This window comes from Erithacus rubecula (assembly GCF_903797595.1).
Source record: "Erithacus rubecula genome assembly, chromosome: 18".
NCBI lineage: Eukaryota > Metazoa > Chordata > Aves > Passeriformes > Muscicapidae > Erithacus > Erithacus rubecula.
This window is the reverse complement of record NC_136670.1, coordinates 10,188,332-10,211,321: the sequence shown is the minus strand read 5'-3', so window position 1 is coordinate 10,211,321 and position 22,990 is coordinate 10,188,332. Positions and strand designations below refer to the sequence as shown.

The following is a 22,990-nucleotide window of genomic DNA, read 5'->3' as shown; positions in this document are numbered from 1 at the left end:
TGGGCTCCTTTGCATTCCATCAGACTTCATAAAACTTTGGGTCACTAAGCAATTAGGGGAGGAGAGTTTAAGCCCATTTGTGGTGTCCATGGGTATCTCCAGAGATACCACCAGGTTCTCATGTGAGGAGACCTACAAATGTCAGCTCACTTGCTTCCTGCAGGAACTCATTGGTAACCTTATGCAATATTTAACAGACTTCCTGAGCTAATTAAGTATATTACTTTATATAGAAACTACCATATCTCTAATATGTATCAAAATTTAATTCAGTTTAATTCATTATTGCCTCTCAACGTGGGCCCAATTCTCTTTCTCCTTACAAAGATGCAAATCCATTAATTCTTGGTGTGCTTCACAGAGGATGATGGAGGATAGGTTTGCCAGATCCCTTCCAAACACAAACATAGACAACTTTGCTCGTCTCTGCCCAACTTAACTGAACCAAAAAATTTTCTTCTGAGTCACACCAGCATAGCTGAGAGCAGAACTGTCCCCAGAGACTCCCATCAGGTGTTTTATAAGCTAGAGGGTCCTTCAGGCACAGTATTTGAGAGATTTTTCTGTAAGCCAAAGCTTGTATTTCCTGTATGACACTGTGTCCCCAAGCATATGTGGTTGTATAAGCAATATGGAATAGAGGAGAACAAATTTCTCTGGAGAATAAAGGGCAGACAAATCTCTGTGTCTGAGATTAGGTGAATCAGCAGCCTAGCTAACTTGTTTATTTGGCCATTCAGCTTCTGTGAGAATGAAAACTGGTGCCCCACATGTTGGGCAGTGTCTAGCCAAGAGGGTCTGAAGCATGTTGTTCTCTCCCTCTCAAACAGCTCCTGTGAAATGATGCAGCAGCATCTGCCCAGCCCTTTGGGCAGCACTCCTTCTCCAAGACACCATCTCTCTTATATCTCTGGACATGCTGTCATTTCAGGCAGGAAATTCAAGTGTTTGTGCCTCTAAAAGCCCTCTCAAGGTTTAAGGTCCAACAGTTAAGCATCAGTTATCAAGCATATTTTCTCCAGAGAAAGGCACCCTTGTCTCAGCCCTGTCAGCCACTGTGGCCACTTCTCCATTTTTAATGGTGCTGGGTTCTGTTCAGCTCCATGGTTATGAATTTGCTGCTCCTCCTCCCTACCCACTGCCTTCCAAAGCCTGATCCACAGTCTCAGATCACACTAATTTAGAAAAACCTTCATTTGGACAAGGATTTTCTCTGACTCCTGGCTTTTCTCATAAAAAACCTTGTCTCATCCTTGTCTGCTTGAGACAATGCCAAGCCTGCCCTTAGATCTGTGTAACAAAGGCAGATGGAGAATGTATTTCCTATTGAGCATGGTGTGCCTAATGTATTCCCTTCTATTAATGATTGCTCTGGGTCCTGATCTCCAATTCATCATCTTTCCATTCTTTTGATGTTCATTATAAGGCAGCAGAGACTAACAGAGTATGTCAGGCATCCAACTACAAAGGCATGGGGAAGAGGAGTGAAAAGGGACATGGTGACAGGAGGAGGATGAAGCATTTAGGAAACATCAGCTCACTGCAGGCAAAGCTGCAACGATGCTCAGGATGTTTCTGCCCGTGCTGTTATCTACTGTCTTCCTCTTCCAAGCCCAAATTTGTGTTACTGAAGCTAGTCTGACCTCTAGAAAAATCATTTGGAATCAGATTTGTGCAAAGATAATACAGGGCAAAGGAAATAGAGCCCTCCTGGGTCTGGAGAGCTGAGACCTCCAGCAGATCTCTTTATTGGTCTGGCTTGTGGCAAACAGGGTTTTAGCAAATAAATCCATCTCATCAGCCACCCTGGGCTTTGCTGAGGCTTCTGCTCTGAAGAGAGGGAGTTTGTTGTGGCTGTAAATAACAGGATTCTCCTCTTCCTGACTGTGATGATGAGAGGGCTCTTCTTGTGAAAGCTGTCTTGGGGGAATCCAAACACTACAGAGCTGCCACTGGATGTCACAGCTGCTGTGATTTGAGTTCAGACCATCCTGGAACAAAAAAAAAAGGGAAAAAGAAGAACTGAAAGTTCTTCCCTCTCTAATGAGTAATCATGTCCTGCTGGTTCTGACCTCTGCCTAACCAGAGTGCAGTCGTGCTGGAGGGAGAAGTCGAGGACCAGGTACATTAATCACTTTCAGTGTAATTCAAGGGAGTGAATAACACAGGAGCTGTAGCAAAACACGATGTGCAGGAGCTGGGTCATCCTTCTGAAGGGTGTTTGCTGTCACCTCCCTGGCTGTTCTCTGCCTCAGCACAGCAGATCACTGGTCAGATCCAACACCTCCAGAGGATGGTGGTCAGTCAGGGAATTTCCTGCATGGTGTAAGCTCAGAGAGTAGAGAAGAAAGAATTTGGGGGATGCAGAAGCCAGACCTCATTTTAGGCTGCATGACAAACTGTACCTGCTTATCCCAAACCAGTGGCCACAGAAACAACTCTTACACTTTTGCTTCACACACATCTCCTCCCCTTCTTCTCATGGAGGATGAGAAACATCACCCTAGCAGGGCAGGGGAAGCATGAAATCATTTCCACATGTCTCTTTCCTCTCTTTCACAGGACCCACAAACACTGTGAAGTGTGAAAATGAACGTCAACCACACAAAAATCCCTGGCTTAAAAATTTTGCAGGCATTAAAATTTTGCAGTATTAAAATTTTGCAGGCAGTGTTATCTGATGAAGGTTGGGTTGGTGCTTGGTGGGTGGAGGATTCCTCAGTAATTTGCTTGGAAAAAGAGAAGAGCAGTAAAAATAGGAATGAGATGCAAACCTGAGCATGGGGTAAGGATGCCAAGGAATCCAGTGGTTATAGAGCTCCCCTGGAGCCCAGGGGTAACTCTGGTCACTACAAAGAGGGAGCTTTCCTGATTTTCTGATGTTGAAGGAGACAAAAAGCAGTGATGCCCCATGAGCAGAGAGGTTCTCCCTGGAGCTGCCACTGGAGCTGCAGCTGGAAAAGCAGAGCCAGAACAACGGGGAATAGAGGAGGGGACCAAACTGGAGCCAGGTACCATCAGCATCTTCCTGGTGGCTAAAAGTTCTGGCAGCAAGGGAGGAACTGGGATATTCACCTTCCCCACAGGGACCCAGGTCCCACCACATTGCCCCCTGTCCCATGGTGCAATTTCTCTTTTAATCCCCCCTTGTTCTGCTCTGCTCTAACTCTGGGAGTGAGGAGCCTCGTGGAAAGGCACTGCCTGTCATTTCAGGTGCTACTTCCCTTTCTCCTTGCTTTATGCTGTCCATCAGCACTGTCTGACAGCATGATGTGGTTCATTAAAAAAGGGAGGAATCAGGTGCAAGATGAATCTTCCAAAAGATTTTGCAAACAACCATGTGTAGAAGCACAGAACAGCTTTCTGAAACAGAGTTAATAATTGCAGTTGTTAATAATGCACCACTCACAGCTGATGCTGTTCCCAGCACTCACAGCCAGGCTGTGCAGATCCCACTTGTTTGCAGGCAGGTTGGGAAGGAGAGAGAAGTGATTCTGAATAATATTTCATGTGACATTTGGCATTTAAGAACATTATGGCATGGTTTTAAAACATTTTATGATTTCTAAGCAATCTGGCCAGAGATTGCATGTATAAAAATGTGCTTATTTGTTTCTGTAGGTTGACTTTGCACATGTGATCTCCTCAGCTTTTCACAGCACTTTTTTTGAGCATTGGGACACACCACAGACTTCCCCAAATTAATTGTGCAAAGTGCACAGTGTTTTGAGAAACAGTTCCTAAATAGATACTCTGTATTGAGCAAGAAAGGTAAGCGATTGGGAAAGCACGAGTTGTTATTTGCAGCAGCTGGATTTCAAAAGGTTTTAGCAAGTTAAAAGCCCTCTTGAAAACAAGCAGGAAATATTCCACAATATTCCCTCAATTCAATTATCAGATGAAGTTGGGGGTTTTTAAAGACACGACTTTTAGCAGCTCAGACCACCTGAACTGGACCTCCTGCTCACTACCCTGGCCAGCAGGGCTGCAGAAACATGGCATGAAGGGATGGTCAGGGCTCGTGGAGCTTCGGGATGTGCTTCAAAGAGCTTTTTTATTACTTTGCTCATCATCATCAGAGCTCTGGGTGCTGTGTCAGACTCTCAGCAAGTGTGGAATGGTGGGAAAAAAAACCAAGGACAAGGAAGAGGGAAGATTGTGTCTGTAATTGCTCACCTGTAATTACCTGCCATTGTGCATTCTGTTCCTGCTTCTCATTAGCATAGAACCGGGAGGGTATTTAATTGCAACACGGCTCTGTCCGTGGCATTATCTGCAAGCAGAGCAGATCAGCTCAGCCTTGTGGGGCTGAGGGAGGGATGAACTGCTCTGATGGAGATCAGGGGGGCAGCAGGGCACAGCTGCTGGATCAAGAGGCAGAATACAAATCACAGGGCACCAGTCTGGGATTATACAAGTGCTGCCATGAGCAGGCTGCTCTCTCTTCTTTCCACTGATCACTTGGTGGTGGCAGAGTCCCACATCCCAGCTAGCATCCCAACGTGTTCTGCAGTGTGAGGCTGATTTTCCAAAAGCATCCACGGCTGCCTGTGGGGACAGGGATCTGCAGGAACCTGGATTTGGGACTGCACACTCCTGGCTGTGCCTCGTTATCCTGTTCTGTGCATGGCCATTGCACAGTGGCACTGAAATTCAGCCCTGGGGTTGCACAATGCCAGCAGCTGCATGGAGAGGGGAGGAAGGAACAGAGCTGGGAGTTGTGTGAGGAGGAGTGAGGCTGAAGAATGCACTGAAATCAAGCCATGACTTGCAGCAAAGAGGCTCTGCAGCAGTGGAATGGCCACAACTCACTTTGTTGATGCACATGATGGGGGAAAACATGAATTTGAGCTGCTCTATGTGGAGCAGCCCGAAGTGGAGGGAAAACTGCCTCACCTGCATCTGGCCTCCAGCACAGGGAGAGATGCTAAAGCTGTCCCTTCCTCAGTCCCTGCTCCTGTCCCCTTGCACAGGCTGTAGCTGGGTGCAGTGTGAGCCTGCAGAGCTCTCTGTGCTGTGGGCACTCAGGTACCAGGGAATTTCAGAGCTCTCTGACAGCACTTTTGTGCCACAAAGTGAGGAGTGGGGTCTCAAACCAACACTCTGCCCTCTTCCCTGCAGGAAAAAGGAGTTTTCCTATGGCCTGGCTGGATCTGTGCTCACGAGCTGATCTGACCAGTGAGGAGGATAAAATCAACCCTCTTACTTTGGTGTATTATCCTGAACCTCCAAGCCATCCCACAGCTCTGCAGCCACCTCATCTCCTGCTCCCACTCCCACAGCTTCTGTGCTGGTGCCCTGAAACACTGCCACCAGCATTAGACATAACTGCAGGCTTAATTAGAGGGTGGCAGCCTGCCAGCATCCAAGAGGCAGAGCTGAGCTGGCTGCACTGTTTTCAAAGGGGTATTACCAAAAAAAAAAAAAAAAAAAATTACACTGGGAAATAGCAGGGCAAGCCTTGTCACCCTGATGTTGCTGTGGGTCAAGCAGGACCCTGTGGTCCCTGTTGTTGTGGCTGACCCCACTGCCAGGGTGCTCCCAGGGTGCACAGTGTGGTGTTGTCACATCTCCACCCTGCCCTGCTGGAGAGGGAGATGGAACAATGGGATCCCCCCATTCCTGCAGGCTGGGATGGAGCTCAGGAATTTATTCCCTTCTGTGACAAAATGAGATGACACAATATATTTCCATGGTTATCAGAGATCTAAACATGTCCCCAGAGACCCCAGCAGGAGGGAGGGATGGTGACACCTGAGCTGTGTCCCCACCTTGCTGTGGAGCTGTCACGGCATCTGCCCCTCCATCTGATGGTCTCAGTGCAATCCTGAGGCTGGAGGATCCCCATGGATGGATACTGACAGTCCCTCCTCGGAGAAAAAAGCACTTTTGTGTCTGGAAGCAAGTGCCATCAGCTGCACAAAAGCAGGACAAGGACAGACCCACTGTGGGAGGAGAAAGGTAAAGTCCTGGGGCACTGCTGTGCAGCAGGCAGATCCCTGAGGCACATGTGCTCCTCAGCTCGAGGCAGATAACAGACAATACCCTGATTATTGGAATGCATTTAGCACTGTGCAATGCTTGGGTAAAGAATAGCTCTTCCAACAAAAAAAGAAAAGGCCAGAGGAAAAAAAAAAAATCAGCCTTTAGCTTCTGAGTCCTCGCTTTGCTTCACCCTCAGGATTTGCTCTGCTGTGTGTCCAGCATAATTATTAAGCAAGTTCTGATGGAAGAATTTTATTTACCCAGCCTCAAAAAGGAAGAAAGGAATCCTTAATAGTGGATTAGATCAAAAAACCCATAATTTATTTTTCAATAAGTGCTTTAGATGTAAGATCAATGGCTGGAGGCTGACTGATATGAGCTGTTTGCAAAGACCTTAGATCTAATTGTACCCAGGCAATCACACAGACTTTCTTTGACCAGTACTAGACACCATCCCTCTTGTGCAGATGGGGGAAGGGACCAGAAAATAGCAATACTTTGCATTGGAGAGTTGCTCAGCAACTGCCCCATATTATTTTTGAGTTATCCTTGAGCACAGCCTCTTTTCTCTTTGATCTTCACGTAATTTTTGTTGCTGTTACCTCTCAAAAAGACAATGTTTTAAAAGAATTGCATCTCCATTTGCCAAAAATATTTGCAATATTTTTATTTATTTTTAATTTTTTTTTCCCTCAAGCACAACCAAAGCCTGATGACATCAGGGAAAGCAGTGCATTGCTTTGCAGAGGAGAGGAAATTAATGTCCACAGACTCTGCTAGAGCCTTTCATAGGGCACTGGGAGACAGAGATTTAGCATCTTTTTCTGTACATGGTCCACAGATGACATTCAGAGGCAAAATTACTGTGTTTAACTTTTGCCACCAAGCTGCCACTCAGCTGGGTTTGGGCAGCAAGGTGGTGTTGGAGCTCCCATTTTGGCAGCCTTTGATGAAGAAATGGCAGTGGGGTGATTTGTCAGGGGAGGAGAGTGCCAGGGATTTCTCATCAGGCTGTGATTCCAGACAGAGCTTGGCATGGAGAACATTATTTTACAGTCCTGATTTGGAAGGAGCACCACATCTCATCCACCAGTTATGACGAGCCCTGCTGATAAATGCCTTTATGTGACACAAAAAGTGATGAAACCTTGAGCTGCTCAGCTGAAGTGGAGCTGCCTCTGTGCTCTGGGTGACACAGATCCCTTGTGGGGCTCAGCAGAAATGAGTTTCTGATTATTGGGGTGCATCTGATCCTTTTCTCATTCATTTTCTGCTATTGCCACACATAGAGGGAAACAAGAGTTTTGCAGTGCTTTGGTCTCTCCTTGGTACAACACAAAGAAGAAAAGCAACAAGTAAAACACCAAGTCCCTGAAACAGATTAAAAAAGAAACCCTTAAGAAACATAGTGAAGAAAATAACCCAAGATTTTAAATGGCACTTGCAAATATGAGTCAGGAGCATGTTCTGTGAAACTGCTGCCAGCTACATGGACTAAAGATGGAATGATTCCAGCACAGCCCCTGCTCAGGGAGAACACACAGCACTCCTGAGCCAGGTTACAGCCCAGCCAGAGGATGCTCCCTGAAGAACAACCAATTCCATCACTTCTCTGTCTCAGAGTAACCCTGTTAGGCAATCCCTCACCCAGCCAGAGCATGGGGATTTCTTCTTGCACTGCTTCCCCCAAAAGCAGCTTGTTTGTTTTGCGGGTTTCAGAACAACAGAAAAATAAAATCCTGAAACTTTGAATGAAAATTAACCCCTGAGGAGGCAGCAGAAGGGAGCAAATTTCTACATCTAGTAAAAAAAAAATAAAATCTCAGCTGCAAAGGTCTAAAAATAGACTTTTCTTGCCTTGGGAATTCTAGCCTTGCCTTGTGAGTCGTGGTGCTGCAGATTATTGCATTCATAATTTAAATGTTGGATGGGTATAAAATTACTGCTGTGGGAGTTATTAAATTTCTGGTAAGTACATTTACATTAAATAGTGGCTGCACACACAAAAGACAGGAAAAAGTCCTTCCACTTCTGTTTGCCTGAAGCTGTGAGAGCATGTGCAGCCTCACAAGGCTGCTCTTGTGAACAGATAATATTTTTTTCCTACTAAAAACCTGATGAAGTTCACTCTGGCTGAAAGGGCACTTGTGCCTCCTCTCTTGGCATAGGGCTGCTCCAGACTCATCCCTCTCCAGGTCAGAACTCCCAGGGCTGATCTGAGCACTGCCAAGGATGGATGACGCTTTGAAACTAAAAAAGGATTGATTCAGTGTAGATATTAGGGGAAAAAATTACAACAAGAGTGATAAAATACCAGAACAAGCTGTCCAGAGAAATGATGGAAGTGTTCAAGATGAGGCTGGACAGGGCTCTGAGCAACCTGGTCTGCTTGAAGATGCCCCTGCTTATTGCAGGGGAAATGGACCAAAACTTCTAACCCAAACTATCCAATAATTCTATGACTAATTTGGGGAAATCCTATGATTCTCTGACTAATTTGAGTAAATGTGATGCTCATTAATTCCTTCCTCACCCCACTCCCTCCTGCCTCAGTCTTCACTCCTTCTGCCTCCATGCTCCCACAGAAGGGCTGTTTTTCCTGGCCTTCTTCCAAAACTTCCAAAAACCAAGTGTTTGCATTGCTGGACCCTGCCTGAGCTGCATGTGAGGGGCTGCAGCAGCTCCAGCCCAGCTGCACCTGCAGCAAACAGCCCTGGCCATCCCACAGCAGCACATCAAGGCTCCTGGGGCACAGCCTGGGGGTTTCAGTGATTCCTTTTTATTTTTTTAGTGATGCTGTTTTAACTCAGACAGTGTGAGCCTCCCAATGAATCACATCGTGTTCAATTAGATGTTTCCTCTCAGTCGTGCCTTCTTGGATATTATTTCCATGCTTGGAGCCAAAACTGAGCTCTGTGAGCCAGGGAGAAACTCTCACTTGTGTAAATGGGGAGAGAGAACCTGCAAAATCTCTTTCAGAGCAGCAGGGCTGGAAAAATACAACTGTGCTTTGCACAGGTAAAGCAGCTCCTCCTCCGTGCAGGCTGCCATCCCTGGTGACAGGAACCCATGGGAATGTGACAGGGGCCCTGGGCAGGCTGCAGGCAGAAGGGTCTGGCTGCTGGAGCTCAGCAGGCAGGCAGCTGGCAGAGCTCCCTGGCTGTGCCATGGGGCTGGATGGCCGGGAAGGGGGCTTGGGAAAGGCTGGCACAGCCACGGGCACAGCCATGGGCACAGCAGCCAGGAGCCACCTGCCAAACCCAGCCATGGGCACAGCCACGGGCACAGCCATGGGCACAGCCAGCCAGGAGCCACCTGCCAAACCCAGCCATGGGCACAGCCATGGGCACAGCAGCCAGGAGCCACCTGCCAAAGCCAGCCATGGGCACAGCCATGGGCACAGCCACGGGCACAGCCACGGGCACAGCCATGGGCACAGCCACGGGCACAGCAGCCAGGAGCCACCTGCCAAAGCCAGCCACGGGCACAGCCATGGGCACAGCCATGGGCACAGCCAGCCAGGAGCCACCTGCCAAACCCAGCCATGGGCACAGCCAGCCAGGAGCCACCTGCCAAACCCAGCCATGGGCACAGCCACGGGCACAGCCACGGGCACAGCCATGGGCACAGCCATGGGCACAGCCAGCCAGGAGCCACCTGCCAAACCCAGCCATGGGCACAGCAGCCAGGAGCCACCTGCCAAAGCCAGGGCTGCCTTTCACCTGCAGGGCTGTGCTTTGGGCTCAGGACATTGCTTATTTTGTATGGAAATAGAGCTGAGTGGGGATTTTCACCATCAGGGAGAGCTGCAATTTTCACCAACCTGCCTTCATGGTTGGAGATGTCTAATTTGACATTTATGGTAAAAAAGTCAATATTTTCTCACTGAATCCACCTCACTCTTCTGATACTCAATTTACAAACAGAAACCAAAATGATTCATGGTACTTTAATACAAAATAAAACAAACTCCTTCCTCCACAACAGGGTCCTTTCTTTCCCTCTGACGGCCATTCTTCCACCTCATCACTTGTTTTCTCCCATTTTCTGAAAGAGCTTCCTTGGACAAAAATAATGCTGATCATGTAAGACAGCATTGTGAATATCAATGAAGGTTTCTCTTCTTTTCCTTCTGCTCCCAGTTCCTTCTCTGGGCTAAAAGTAAATAGAGTCAGCTGTAGCTGACACAGAAGCTGACAAGGGAGGCACATTAGTTTGTCTGCCTGTCGGGGATTTCTTGTGCAGCAGCCTTCAGATCCAGAGCCAAGCTTCCCAACTCCATCTGGGACAGGATCTGGGACAGGATCTGATTTTTTCTTTTTATTCATGCTCAAATAGCTTATTTACTTCATTACCCATTTTTTTTTCTTTTTTTTTTTTTTTTTTTTGGTTGAATATCATGATAAGATCTTTTTAAAACCAATCTGTAGATTAATATCGTTTATTTTGGGAAAGTTCAGATGCTAATTTTTAAGCACAGAAAATACAGAGGCACCATAAAATTAACCTGGATCTTGTTTTGATGCATATGTGTGAATTTGTAATTACTAATTAGTTTGTTCTAGTGGTTGCCTAGGGACAAGTGGACAGGACCTTGTTGCAAAGTAGAGGAGACAATTCCAGCAAGTAATTTGTGCATATAAATATTTGCTGGATCAAAGGTGTTTATTTTACTGAGCTAGAGGAAATTACATGCTAAAACAATCTACAGTGTACCAGTAAACACAGCTGACAGTCTGCTTTACACAGTGTGGGCTTATTTTTCTTTTTTCCCTCTTCTCAATTTTCTTTTCGTAGGTGTTGCTGGTTGTCACAAGTCACAGGGTTCAAATCCAGGGATTTTTTTTTGCAAAACTGCAGGGTGAACTGTCCTGAGCCCATTCCTGGGGTCAGCAGGTGCTTGAGCTCTGCTGCATCATGAGGAGGTGGCACCCTGGGTGTCAGGGCAGCTGTCTTTGTGCTTTGAGCTCTGCCAGAGGGGCACAGTGCAGATGTGTCACCAGCAACACTTGGAAAATACATGTGCATGCCATAGAGAACATTTCATTGCTGTCCCTTCATCCCCAAAGCCAGTAAAATGGAAAGAGAACTGGGGCTGCCTCAGGGAAAGGCTGTGCTACTGGAACAACAGCACTGGATTTAGTGAATAGTGGAATTAAATTAGCCAACACCAGTAACATCTAACCTGGGCAGTAGAAATCTGTCTGACCTGCCATGGGGAATATCTAAAAGGAAATATCCCTTCCACTGCTGTCTGTGAGGAGTTTTCCTTTACTCTGCCTCGTGCACATCACCCTGCCCAGCTGCTTCTCTGAGTGAGGTGCTGGTGACAGAGGGAAGTTACCAAGGAAGTGCTCAGACAGGTGAAATTTTACTCCCACTTCAATTCTGACCTTGCATCAATAAGCATGATTAACTTCTATTGACTTGAGTTTCCAGAAAGAAGCCTCACACCAGCTCTGAATTGATCTACTGCCCAGGAGTGGTCCCAGGAGTGCAGGGGTCACTTGCCTCGCTGCTGTACACGTACCTAAACATAGATGTGGGAATTAATTCTAAATAAGATGCTTCTGGAGCTAAGTTTGACAAATAAACACCCATTAGTATATAAAGCATCACTGACTGAAGACAGATCAGCTGGCAGCAGTGGTGCATAGGAACTCAGGCTGAAGCTCACGTGTACCAGCCTTATTGGGAGGTGGTTCCTAAAATCAGTTTCCACAGTATCCCCCTAAACAGCTTCCCAAATCCTGTACAGGTGTATGAAGGATGAAGTTGTGAGTTAAACCCAATTTATCCCCATCTTCACTGCCATGAACATGCAAAAAACCTATGGACTCCATCCCAGGGAAGATGATGTATGAAAGTGAGCTACTTTGGCCCAAATATTTTTATCCTGAGCACATGCTCCTGCTCATCTCTACTCAACTCCAGGCACAGGATTTTCCAGCACCAGAAGTCATACCTGGAACTAGAAGAATTCAGGGCTCAGCAGAGGGGTACATCACATATTCCAAAAACCTGTGGATATGGCACTTGAGGACATGTTTTAATGCTGAACATGGTGGTGAAGTTGGATTTGATGATCTATAAGGTCCCTTCCAACCTTAACAATTCTGTGATTCTGTGCTTGTGTCTACACTTTGTGAGAAAACACGTTTTAATAAGGTTTCTGGCTTCCTGCAGAAAGCCCCTTGCACTCTCAAGTTTTTAAACCTTCACAACTTTGACCACAGAGATTCTCAAAACTTTATTTTATATTGAATGGAAGTGGCTCAGCCCCTGAATTGCCCTCAGCTGAATGGGTGCAGCTCCCAGGGAAATTATCACTGAAGCGGAGGATACAGGCTGTTGTGTCTTTTCCTTTCCATGCCATTACAAAGAACATGCTTATTCAGCCTTTTAACAGACTGGCTATTTCTACTTATTCAGCTTTTGCCATGTTCCTCATTATTTACAGATTCCTTTTTCTCTTGAATTGCTTTTCTTCAGGGTACTGGTTAAAATTCATGTGGTTTCAGCATTACCACATTTTTCATTACAGCCTTATCAGTATTACCAATGTCTGCTTTTTAAATATTTTCTTATATTAAATAAATTTCTGTGACTGTAGCTCTTTCACACTGTCTCCCCTTTTTCAGTGCCAGCAGTTCTATTACTGCCAATAGAACTCAAAATTCCTGTCTTTTAAAATGAGGTAGGCTGCAGGAGAAAATCTCTACTATTGGGATTATGGAAAACTTGGATATTTCCCATTTTGCAGAGAGGTGTCTGGCTCACTCATATGGGGATGCAGGAAGAGAGAAACACCTTGAAAACTCTTCCATCAACTGCTGTGGTAGCTTGAGGCTTTTTTGCCCAGAGATATTTTGGGATTCCCATTCTGATTTCAATTCACGCCGTCCCTTAATCCAAATAATCTTTCAAGTGTGGACAAGCCCCTCACTCCTCTAAGGTGAAGCTGCTGGTGAGCAGGGAGCGTTTCCAAGGACATTTGGCACAGGGCTGTGGGGACACTGCTGTGGCTCTGAAAGGCTGTGCAGGAACAGGGGCTGGGAATTCCGGCCCGAGGAGGGACATGCAGCACGGGCTGGAGGTGCTGAGCCTTCACTACACAAATGGGCTTGGGGTTGAAACTCCCTGGCAAGGAGTCATGGATTAAAAAGAGCTTCCCATGGCAGAGCTGGATAACTTGCCCAAACATGTTGGGACTGAGTGGCTGCTTTGGCTGCTGCATGGTTTGGAGGAGGAGGGAAGAGGTCTTTGTCTGCATACAACGGGTGATGGATTGACTGCTCACAATGCTGCAACGCGCCACATTTCCTCACAATATCTCCTCTCCAACATCTCTGCATTTTCTGGTTTTTCATTTTGCCCTTGTGTCACCCTTTAGGTTTCCCAAATCTGCTGCAATGACCAGGTTTGCTGGGAAAATTTTTCTAAGTGGATTGTGTTTCTCCACAGGAGGGAAGCAGTTGGGTTTACTATAGGTGGAGCTGATGGTTACACCTATGCCTGAGACAGTTGCCCAATACTTTCCACTGTAAACCCCCTGTTTAATTACTTTAACATTGCAAAACTTTGCCAACAAGGCAAAATTTCTGTGCCATCTTCTTTAGAAGGTAACTGCTCTCTTCCCTCATTGCCAATGCAGAAGACATTCAAACAAAGACTTAAATTCTTCTCCCTGTCCAGTTGGGGTTTTATAGTGTTAGACTGCTAGAGAATAGCCCCATAATATTTAACAAAGGAAGAAATTGTCAATTATCCTCATTTTTGCTAAGCAAGAAATGCTTACAAACTGGCCTGGAGTAGGATGACCATGCCTTCAATTAAGACCAGAAAAAGCTATAAAAATTCAATATATCTTGCTCATCTAATCAGTGGATTTGTCTTGCCATGGTCCTTTTGGAGAACTCTTCCAGATCAGCTGCTTAGTCATGACAAAGGTCTGCACTGTCAGAAAATAATAATTTAAATTCCTGATTACTTTCTGTTTGTGGGTCTTTGCTTAAAAAAAGCTGCAGCAGAAATATTTCTGTGCTGCATGTTGAGACTTGCAATGTTGAGCAAACCAAGAAGGCAGGCTGAATTGGAGCTTATGTGGAAAAAAATATATTTCTGGGCAAATCAGGAAAACCTTATAAAAATATTCTGAGTGATACAAATTATCCTTTAGCCCCAAAGATTTATTCTCCCTAAAGATGAGCCCAACAACTTTGGGTAAAGGAAGGGGTGAAACAACATGTGGGTAGAACAAGACTGGATTGAGAAGGACCAACAGACATCCTTGGAGGCAGCTGTGCCCACCCCAAAACACTCCTCAATCCCAATGGGTGTGAGAAATTCCCCTGGAGGTTTCATTAAACGCTTTCACTTGTGCCAGAGCAAGGAGCATTATCACTGTGAATTCGTGTCTCGTACATTGTCAGCATGTGGCTGCTGGCCAGCAGCTGTCAGCCCATTTAGGGGTGAGTAATACTCCTAAATCAACAGCCTGCCAGCAAAAGTGTTTGGGGATGGCAGGAGGGAACTCTGCAGCAAAGGATTTTGTGATGATTGTCCCCACTGCCCTTGCAGCCATCCTCTTGTTAAAGAACATCCTTCTGATGAAGGAGTTTCTGCTGCAGAATTCATGCTCATCTCTGGGTTTGCTTTGCACTGAGAGCTGAATTAATGGTAAGAGAAGATAATTATGAGGATAGCTATTTGGATCTCATCTCCCTCCTTCACTCCCTACCATTTCATACTCATATATGGCTTTGTGGAGCATTTCTCTGGGGTTTTGAGGTGCCCATTGAGCTGCTCCAAGTGACAGGGCACAGAAAATGACAATAGGATGAAGCAATTCATAACCACAGGGATGCTGGCCTGCAGGTTGTATAATACCACAAATCACCTTGATTTCATACTAACCCTCACATAACCACAGAATCTTCAACAAAACACGGAGCTGAAGACCCTCATCTCAAAAAAAACCACCAAAAAGTCATAGAAGAAAATAAGTTATCTGCTCCAGTTGTTATTGCAAGTGATAGTGAGGGTACAGTGAACCCCTATTGCACCCTGAAAACAGCTGCTAGCTCATGTCACAAAGCTCATATAGCACAAGAGGCCACAAGGGGGTCGCTCTTGCTGGGGGGATTCTAAACCGCTGGAAACGGGCTTGGTAAGGCAACCCCGCGCCCCGGGGGCTGCCGGTACCCGCTTCATCTGCATAGCCACGCCCTTATTGAGATAACCACGCCTCTATCTGCATAGCCACGCCCTCATCTGCATATCCCCTGCGCCATTGGCCGGCGATCTCCCCAGCGGTGGCGCGGCCGGGGCGGGCAGGCTCAGCGCCTTATTAGCATTCGCCCCGCCTCCCAGCGGGGGAACGGGGCAGCTGATTCGTCGTCTTGGCAACGGCGGGGCGAGGCCGCGCTCTGCGATTGGCGGAGCTGCCTGTCAATCCAGCGCGGCCAGGGCCGCACTTCCGCCTCGGTGTCGGCGGTGCCGTCGCTGGAGCCGGTGCAGGTAACGCCGCGGGCCGGGCCCGGGGCCGCCGCGCTCCGATCCCCGCTCCGCTACTCCGCGGTCTCCGCTCCCCTCGCCGGCCCCCGCGCCCCCACAGCCCCGTTCGGGCCCGGCTCGGGGGTCCCATCCTCAGCGGGCCGCGGCCCGCGCTGTCAGTGCGGCGGGGGCGGGCGGGGGAGCGGCTGCCCCAACGCTTCTCTCCCTCCCGGCGGCTGAGGGGCCGCGGCCCGCCCGGGTGTTTCGGGGCGCTGCGGGCCGCAGGCCCGTGCTGCAGCGTCAGGGTGAGGTGCCGTGATTCTGCCCGGTGCCGTGATTCTGCCCGGTGCCGTGATTCTGCCCCGTGCCGAGCCGTGCCCGGTGCCGTGATTCTGCCCGGTGCCGTGATTCTGCCCGGTGCCGTGATTCTGCCCGGTGCCGTGATTCTGCCCGGTGCCGTGATTCTGCCCGGTGCCGTGATTCTGCCCCGTGCCGAGCCGTGCCCGGTGCCGCGATCCCATCCAGGGCTGAGCCTTCCCCGTCCCAGCCCATCCGCTGGGCTCTGGGCTGAAGGACATTGCCGTGCAGAGGGTGCGGGTCAGTGCAGCTCCGGCAGCCCCAGCGTTGCGCTTTTTGTAATTTTACTTTATTTTTCCGATTGCTTTAGCAGCTGGGTGCTTAGGCAGAGGAGTCTGCGACACCCGGCCCCAGAGGAATGTGCTGGGCTCGGTTTCAGCGCAGCACAGGAGCCTCAAGGGGCCTCTTAGGTCACAGCTGAAGCACAGCGAGCAGTTGGGGTTTATTTGGGGTCGGATTTTTTGTTATTTCGTTTTTCAATTACCTACTCGATGTTTCCTTTACAGAGAAGGAGACAAGCAAGATGGGAAAAATAGCAGGAAAAAGGGCCTTTTTTTAAATAACATGCCACCAGAACTTCTGCGTGATAATAAAGGTATAAGATGCCATTTATTTAATTTGGTTATTGATCGTGTTTGTGCTCTCTGTATGTTTAGATTCAGGACTCCTTTTGGAAGCAGTTTGTTACTGTGCAGCACTTGCAGGCCTGAATTTCAAATGTAGTTCCAAAATCACCTCCTGGTTTTTATGTGTGCTATAACCTTGTGTTTCCTCTCAGAAGTATCTGCCAGAGCATGCTGGGTGCAAGCAGATACTTCCATTTACTGTGAATTTTCTCAGCTAAATTACATAATCTTTTCATTGAGATTCCAGGAAAAGTAAAAAGGAAACATGGGTCTGCAGAGTTGATTTGTGCCACTCTTCCCATAGTATTTCCTTTCCTAAATCTTTGCATGCAAGAGAAAATAAAGTTGATCGTTCCAACTTAACCTTCCGAAGTTCTATAAATCTATGTTCATGTTACCATCTGGGGGCAAACACGTGTTAACATCTTAACAAACTCTACACCAGCGTGCTCAGGGACTTGTAAAACCTCAGGGCAATTTCTGGAAGCAGTGACTTGGGTCACTTCCAAAGATGCAGTGCTGTGCCGTGGGATGGGAGTAGGAGAACTGGCTGAACTAGCATGGAAGCAAGAAATTCTGAGTGCTGATTTTCCCCCTGAGTAACCCCTTGGGTTTTCAGTTAAATAAACACAGCTTTTTCTTAAAATAGTTGTTGAGCCATACACATGTTTGACCACGTGACAGAAAGCTGAGGGCAGTCTGGGATAGAATCAGGAATAATTCTTATTGTTGCTTTCCTGAAGCAACAGCACTTCATGATGAACTTGTAACTTGAGGAAGTTCTCAAAAGGAAGTGCTGAGATGTCTGCTGTCCAGGAAAAAATACAACATTTTCCCTCCAGATCTGGCTCTTCAGCCATGTCAAAATAATCTTAGCAACAGAAGGCAAAAGTTTGAGATAGAAAATGGTGATTAGATGACAAACCCTGTTCTTACAGGTAAAGACTAGATAGCATTAAGGTTTCTATTGACACAATATTGAAATGCAGTGTCATTATCAGTTATTTGTTTGCTGACAGCTTTTGGTAACTGATCACAGAAGATGGTTTCCATTCTTGGATGGTTTCTTTAAGTCACTTTTAACACTGTTCCTGCTTCCCATGATACTGTACTTGCTGGCAGGTCTTATGACTGAAACTGGAATTTCAGTCTTTCTTCTTGTGAATTCTACTGTGTGAACTTCACATATGCTGACCTAGAACAAAGGTGGAAAGCTTTGCTTTCTGTTATCTTAGTGTTGGCTGGAAAACGTCCCAATCAGGCTTTTTTTTGCTTTGATAAGGCTATATTTTTAAATCACTGTTTGTAGTGCCAGTCAGATGATTTTTTTTTTTGCTGTTGTTTGAAAGCAAGATTAGCCTGCAAGTACGCTGAATTTTTAAGCAGATAATTTATTAGCTTTGGTATTTGAAGTAGCTTGTCCTTGAACAAACTCAATGTTACATCATGCTGTTCATATCTAGGTCTTCTGTTTAGAAGGTGCCATTTTTCTAATCCTTCACTCAGCATCAGTTTTGTCACCTGTCTCATGGAGATACAAGAAATCTCTGTATTTGACACTGGTATGATTTGTAAAATGCTTAGTGTTTAGACTCTTCTTTGTGAAGCAACTAAAATGTTTGGTTCTTACAATTCTTGGAAGAAATGCACAAAATGAGGCGTGCAAAGAATATATGTTAAATATGGAATACTCAAGAACTTGAATGTTGTAGCTGAGCTTCCATAGTAGCTGATCACATGGGTATCTCCTCAAGCTGAATAAATTGGAAAGTGAGAGCAAGGAACAAATTGGTCACCCTGTGTCTGCCCCTTTTTGGAGACAGGAGACTTTGATGTTTTTTCTGTTGCTCAATAATAGAGGTTGTGCTTTATAGCAGATCTTTAATGGGTTTTATTATTTTATGAAATAGACCACCAAAGAACCTGGAATTCAAGAATTCATTATCTCAATCCTTGCATCTTAATAATTACTGTGCAGACAAATGTATGATGATGTAATTATTTACTTTGCATCCTTAAAGACTTGTAAAAGCATGTTGCAGGAGATCAACAAGCAATTAGAATTTGTCAAATGTGGTTTACCATAACTTTCAGTTATACTCTTTAAAAATGTATTGTTGATTCAGTGCACAAAGATAATGTCTTAATTTTCAGGATCAATAAGTTACAAGAATAGACTGAGCGTACTTAAACTTGATTTTTTTTTTTCCTTTCCTTAAATACAGTTACAATTGGAAATTCATTTGCTGGTCTAGACAGATCATTTAGATTAATTCAGTATATTTTATTATGCACATAATTTAATGAGACAGGTTTGTAGTAGATTGCAGCAGCTCTCCATTCAGAAAATGCAGAGGCTGCAGAGTGTTGTCTTCCTGGGCTTGTTTATCCATCTGGTGGGAGGGAGGGTGCACAAAAGGTGAATTGTCCCTGCAGCTGCAGAAACAGAGCTGGACCTTTTAGTCTTGGCCCTTTTGGTTTTGTAGTCCCAAACTTGAACTATCTTTGCTGTGTTGGACATGCAGTGACTCTGTTTGGTGCTAGACCAGATTGGTCTGTGGTGTTCCTGCTCCAGTCCTGTGCTGTGCTGCTCACTTTTGGATGAGATAAAAGCTTTGGGGTGCTCTGAACCTCTGGGGTATTGCAAAGTTTGCATGCTTAGGGTATCTGTCAAGAAATGTGTTTTCATGACTGGATAAATAACTTCGTTATATTTTTACTAGTGTTATTTTTACACTTCTGAGTAATTTTTTTTAGGGCTCCCAAAAGAATCTGTTAGTAGATCTCACTGTGTTTAGATTCTAGTGGCACTTAGAGGCTGTGGAGGTTGAAGGTGGTAAAGTGTGTGAATTCTGAGGTGTCTGTGGTTCACATCACTCTAGTTGAGCTCACTAACTCACTCACCAGCTCCTCTGCTCCCTACAATGTGTCAGGGCAATCAAGTGAGGATGAGAATCCCTTTAATAGCTCTCAGTGATGCAACTTTTGTGTGTTGAGGCTGCAGAGAAATTCTCTCACCAGCCTGTTCATAAAGGGCCCTTCAGCAGAGTGTGCTGGCTGAAAGGAGAACTTTTTTCAGGAGAGCAGAACTGCCCCGTGCATGGGTTCTTTCTAGGTTTTGCACTGAAACAATGAAACTGTTGAGTGGTTGTTTAATAGTGGAACAAAAATGCTACCCATCTTCAGAGGTGTAAATAACTTTATTTACATAAACTCGTTGTTTTTTTTAAACAAAAGTGCTGTGCATGTTTGGTTAATCAAGTGCATTAATGTTACTGAGCAGATAGCTGGGTGGATTCTTTATTAAAACTGGGCTCTAAATGGAGATACTTGTCCTGTCTTGAGGACTCAAAGTTAATTTTATTGTTTTGTATTGACAATAGCAAACAGAGTAGCAGCCTTGTACTGGAATCCAGTAGGTACTTACTATAAGTGCAGCTTTAAAGGAAATTCAATCATAGCATAAACTCTGACTTCCTAAAGCTTTTGCAAATTTGTGGTGTCATCTTAAAAACACCCTCACAAATAGTCTGTTAGCTGTGTGCAGGAGCTCATGTTGTGGAATCTTTGTGTGTGAGGAGTTGGTCATAAGCATAAAAATACATTTTCTTACACTGTAGGGCTTTGCAGTGGGTTAGTCACTGTCATCCTCCTGCTTTATTTGCAGTCTAATTGCTGCCATAATTGTCTAAGAGTCTCTCTGAAAATTATTGGCAAAATACCTTGTGCAGAGTAAATGTAAACCTGCATCTGTCTGGATAGAGTGAGTCCAGAGAGACAAAACTGCCTTTGAGGAGGAAGATCTAGGAACTTAAACATGTAACTATTTTTACTGTTCTAGGGGTTTTCTCCAGTGATGTTTTATGCTGTGACTGTCTTCATAAGCTTCAGTGATCAATTTGCAGGGGTGGCTGCATTATGATGAGAAATAGCCAAGCATCCTTAATTTTATCTTCAGAGAAGTCTTCCTAAATGATTAATCATGTATCTACTGACACTTGTGTTCAAAGGCACTGTACTTGGAGTTATTGATTACTTCCCACCTTCTCTCTTACAAGTAAGATAAAACAGATCCCCAGGAAATAACTAAGAAATAACTAGTTTTACAATACAGCATTGAATGATTTATTTTTTTTAACAGTGTGGCTAGAAATGAGCTGATTTATGACTCCTGATCAAACCTAGCATTATGCATCCTGCGTGGAGAGGTGTGCAGAACAGAATTTTGTCATTTTTTAGTCATGGGACATGAAATAGTTTCCAAGTGAAGGTTACAGAGTCTGAAAAATGCTGTAGCAGATGCTCTTGGGTGGAAAAATGTCTCAGATACTGAGGTAGTGTTAAGAAAGGAGAATATATACAGAATCCTGTATGAATTTCAATGAAGTGTTTTGCATCAAAAAACATTAATCTGCTGAAATCAAGTTTCCTTGGTCTGTTTGTTCAATTTGAAGGAAGTTCTGCAAACCAGTATCCTTGGCTGTAGAACAAAATTTTTGGCTGAAGTGAGAGTGGGGAATAGCTTTTGATTCCAAAGGTAATTGAGCACTATTCTGGGAGGATATTTTCTGTCCAGATTCATCTTTACAATTTTTATATTAAATAAATTATGGCCTGGGGCAATGATTAATGTGTGGGACAATCAGTGTCATTTGTTGTGATGCAGAAACAGGTTTTGTGGCCTTTACTCCTTTGAAAGCCAGACTTGTAGTGTTTCACTTGTCTCTTAATTCCTGTGAAGCATCACCAAAAATTGGTATTTCTGAGAGCACAGAACATGGTTCTTCCTGCCATAAATTGCTCAGCTCATTTGTTCAAAGCTAACCTTTCAGATGTTCAGTTTGTTGTTATCATTGGCTCAAGTGCTGGCACTGAACTGTCCCCAGGCCATTTAATGACTCCCAACTCCATAAGAGCTTGTGCTAGGACAGCTGCAATCTCCAGAGAAATGGAAAAGTGACAGTGGGATGAGCACTCAGCTGATCCTCTTCACTCACACTCTCTGCAGTTTATTTAACAGATTTGAGAAGGAAGTTTCCCTTCTCTTGCTGTGGGTGCAGAGAGAGCTTTGTCTTGCCAAGACATCTGGCTGATGGTATTACAGTCAAACTTTGGAGTAAGAAACAAATCTCACTTGGTAAAGAAAATCCTCTCCTGGATTCTGCAGTCTGTGGCTGTTCTCTGGCTGAAGAGATTTTGAGTGCATAACAGTTAATCTAAATTGCCAATTAAATTTGATTCTTGACTAATTTTTGTAGATGTTTTAGATGAAATATTGCTGGTAACCTAATTTCATGAGTCAATTAAGATTCATCCTTGCTGAAGCTTTCATTCAGAGATGAAACACTGCAGTTTGATGTTTTCAGATGTGCATGAATTAAACACACATGAATATTTATCTTCTAGTTCAAGTTATTTATTTCTATCCCTTGAAGTACTACAGTTATGTTTTATTTCAGCTGGCAACTCAAGAGACGATGGGGTTGGCTCTTATTCCACCAGTCATGTTGTAGACTGGGGGATTTTGTGTTTTTTTATTCCCCATTTCTTCTTTTTGGTGTTATTATGAAGGATGTGGATGTTTGATTTTCTGTTGGCTCTTTGGTATCTCTTTCTGGACAGAAGGTACATCTTGAACCCAGGATGTCACAGAATCCCAGGATGGTTTGGGCCTTAAAGCTCAACTCATTCCATCTCCTGCCACGACAGGGACACTTCCACTGTCCCAGCTGCTCCAATCCCTGTCCAACCTGGCCTTGGACATTTCCAGGGATCCAGGGGCAGCCACAGCTGCTCTGGGCACTCTGTGCCAGGGCCTGACCACCCTCACAGGGAAGGAATTTCATTCTAATATATAATGTAAACCTGCCCTCTCTCAGTTTGAAAATTCACATTCCCCCTTGTCATATCAAAATAATGAAAATGTTTCTCATGGGGAAGATCCCAAGTGACTTTTTTTTCCTTCTTCTTTTTTCTTAATTGCTTGCAATTCTTCTCTTTATACATTAAATTGAAGTTATTTTAAAATTTGCTGTGGAAGTGCACACCAAACAAAGCCTTGTTAGGCATGTGAAAAAGCTGATGAATGTGCTAGTTCATGAATTCTTTGATGGCACTCTTAATTCCAGTGTATTGAACTCCTGACACCCTACCTACTCATGCTGCTGAACCTCTGTGGTTATTTTAATGACTGCTTATTGGTTCTGTACTTGGTTTTACTTAAATGCTCCTGGATTCAATATCTGTGTAATGAATAGGACCAAGTGTTTTATATGTCATGTACAGCTAGCACATGTGCTTTCCAAGCAAAAAAAAAAAAAAAAAGGATTTTTAATTTAGCAGGGTGATGTCAGCAAAGCTTTCCAGAATTGCTGCATGATGAGAAATTTCAGCTTGAGGTCTGGAGGGAAAAGGCACTGCAGGTATCCCCAGCCAGCTTCAAACCTGAGCTTGCTGAGCCACATTCCAGCCCCGTGAGCCACTCATTGTAAATGCTGGTCTTTCTATAGAAATGTAAATGTTTCTTT

The 22,990-nt window shown here is 45.1% G+C and overlaps 1 protein-coding gene across 2 annotated transcripts in view; it reads left to right on the top strand.

Moving 5' to 3' along the window:
* The first annotated feature begins 15,432 nt into the window (after positions 1-15,432).
* OSBPL2 (oxysterol binding protein like 2) overlaps positions 15,433-22,990 on the top strand; it is a 34,484-nt gene continuing 26,926 nt past the window's right edge. The window contains exons 1-2 of one of the 2 annotated variants that reach the window (XM_079321362.1): positions 15,433-15,504; positions 16,344-16,432. The gene's annotated coding sequence lies outside the window, so the exon portion shown is untranslated. The remainder of the gene's footprint in view (positions 15,505-16,343; positions 16,433-22,990) is intronic. The other variant, XM_079321363.1, reaches the window with a different exon arrangement.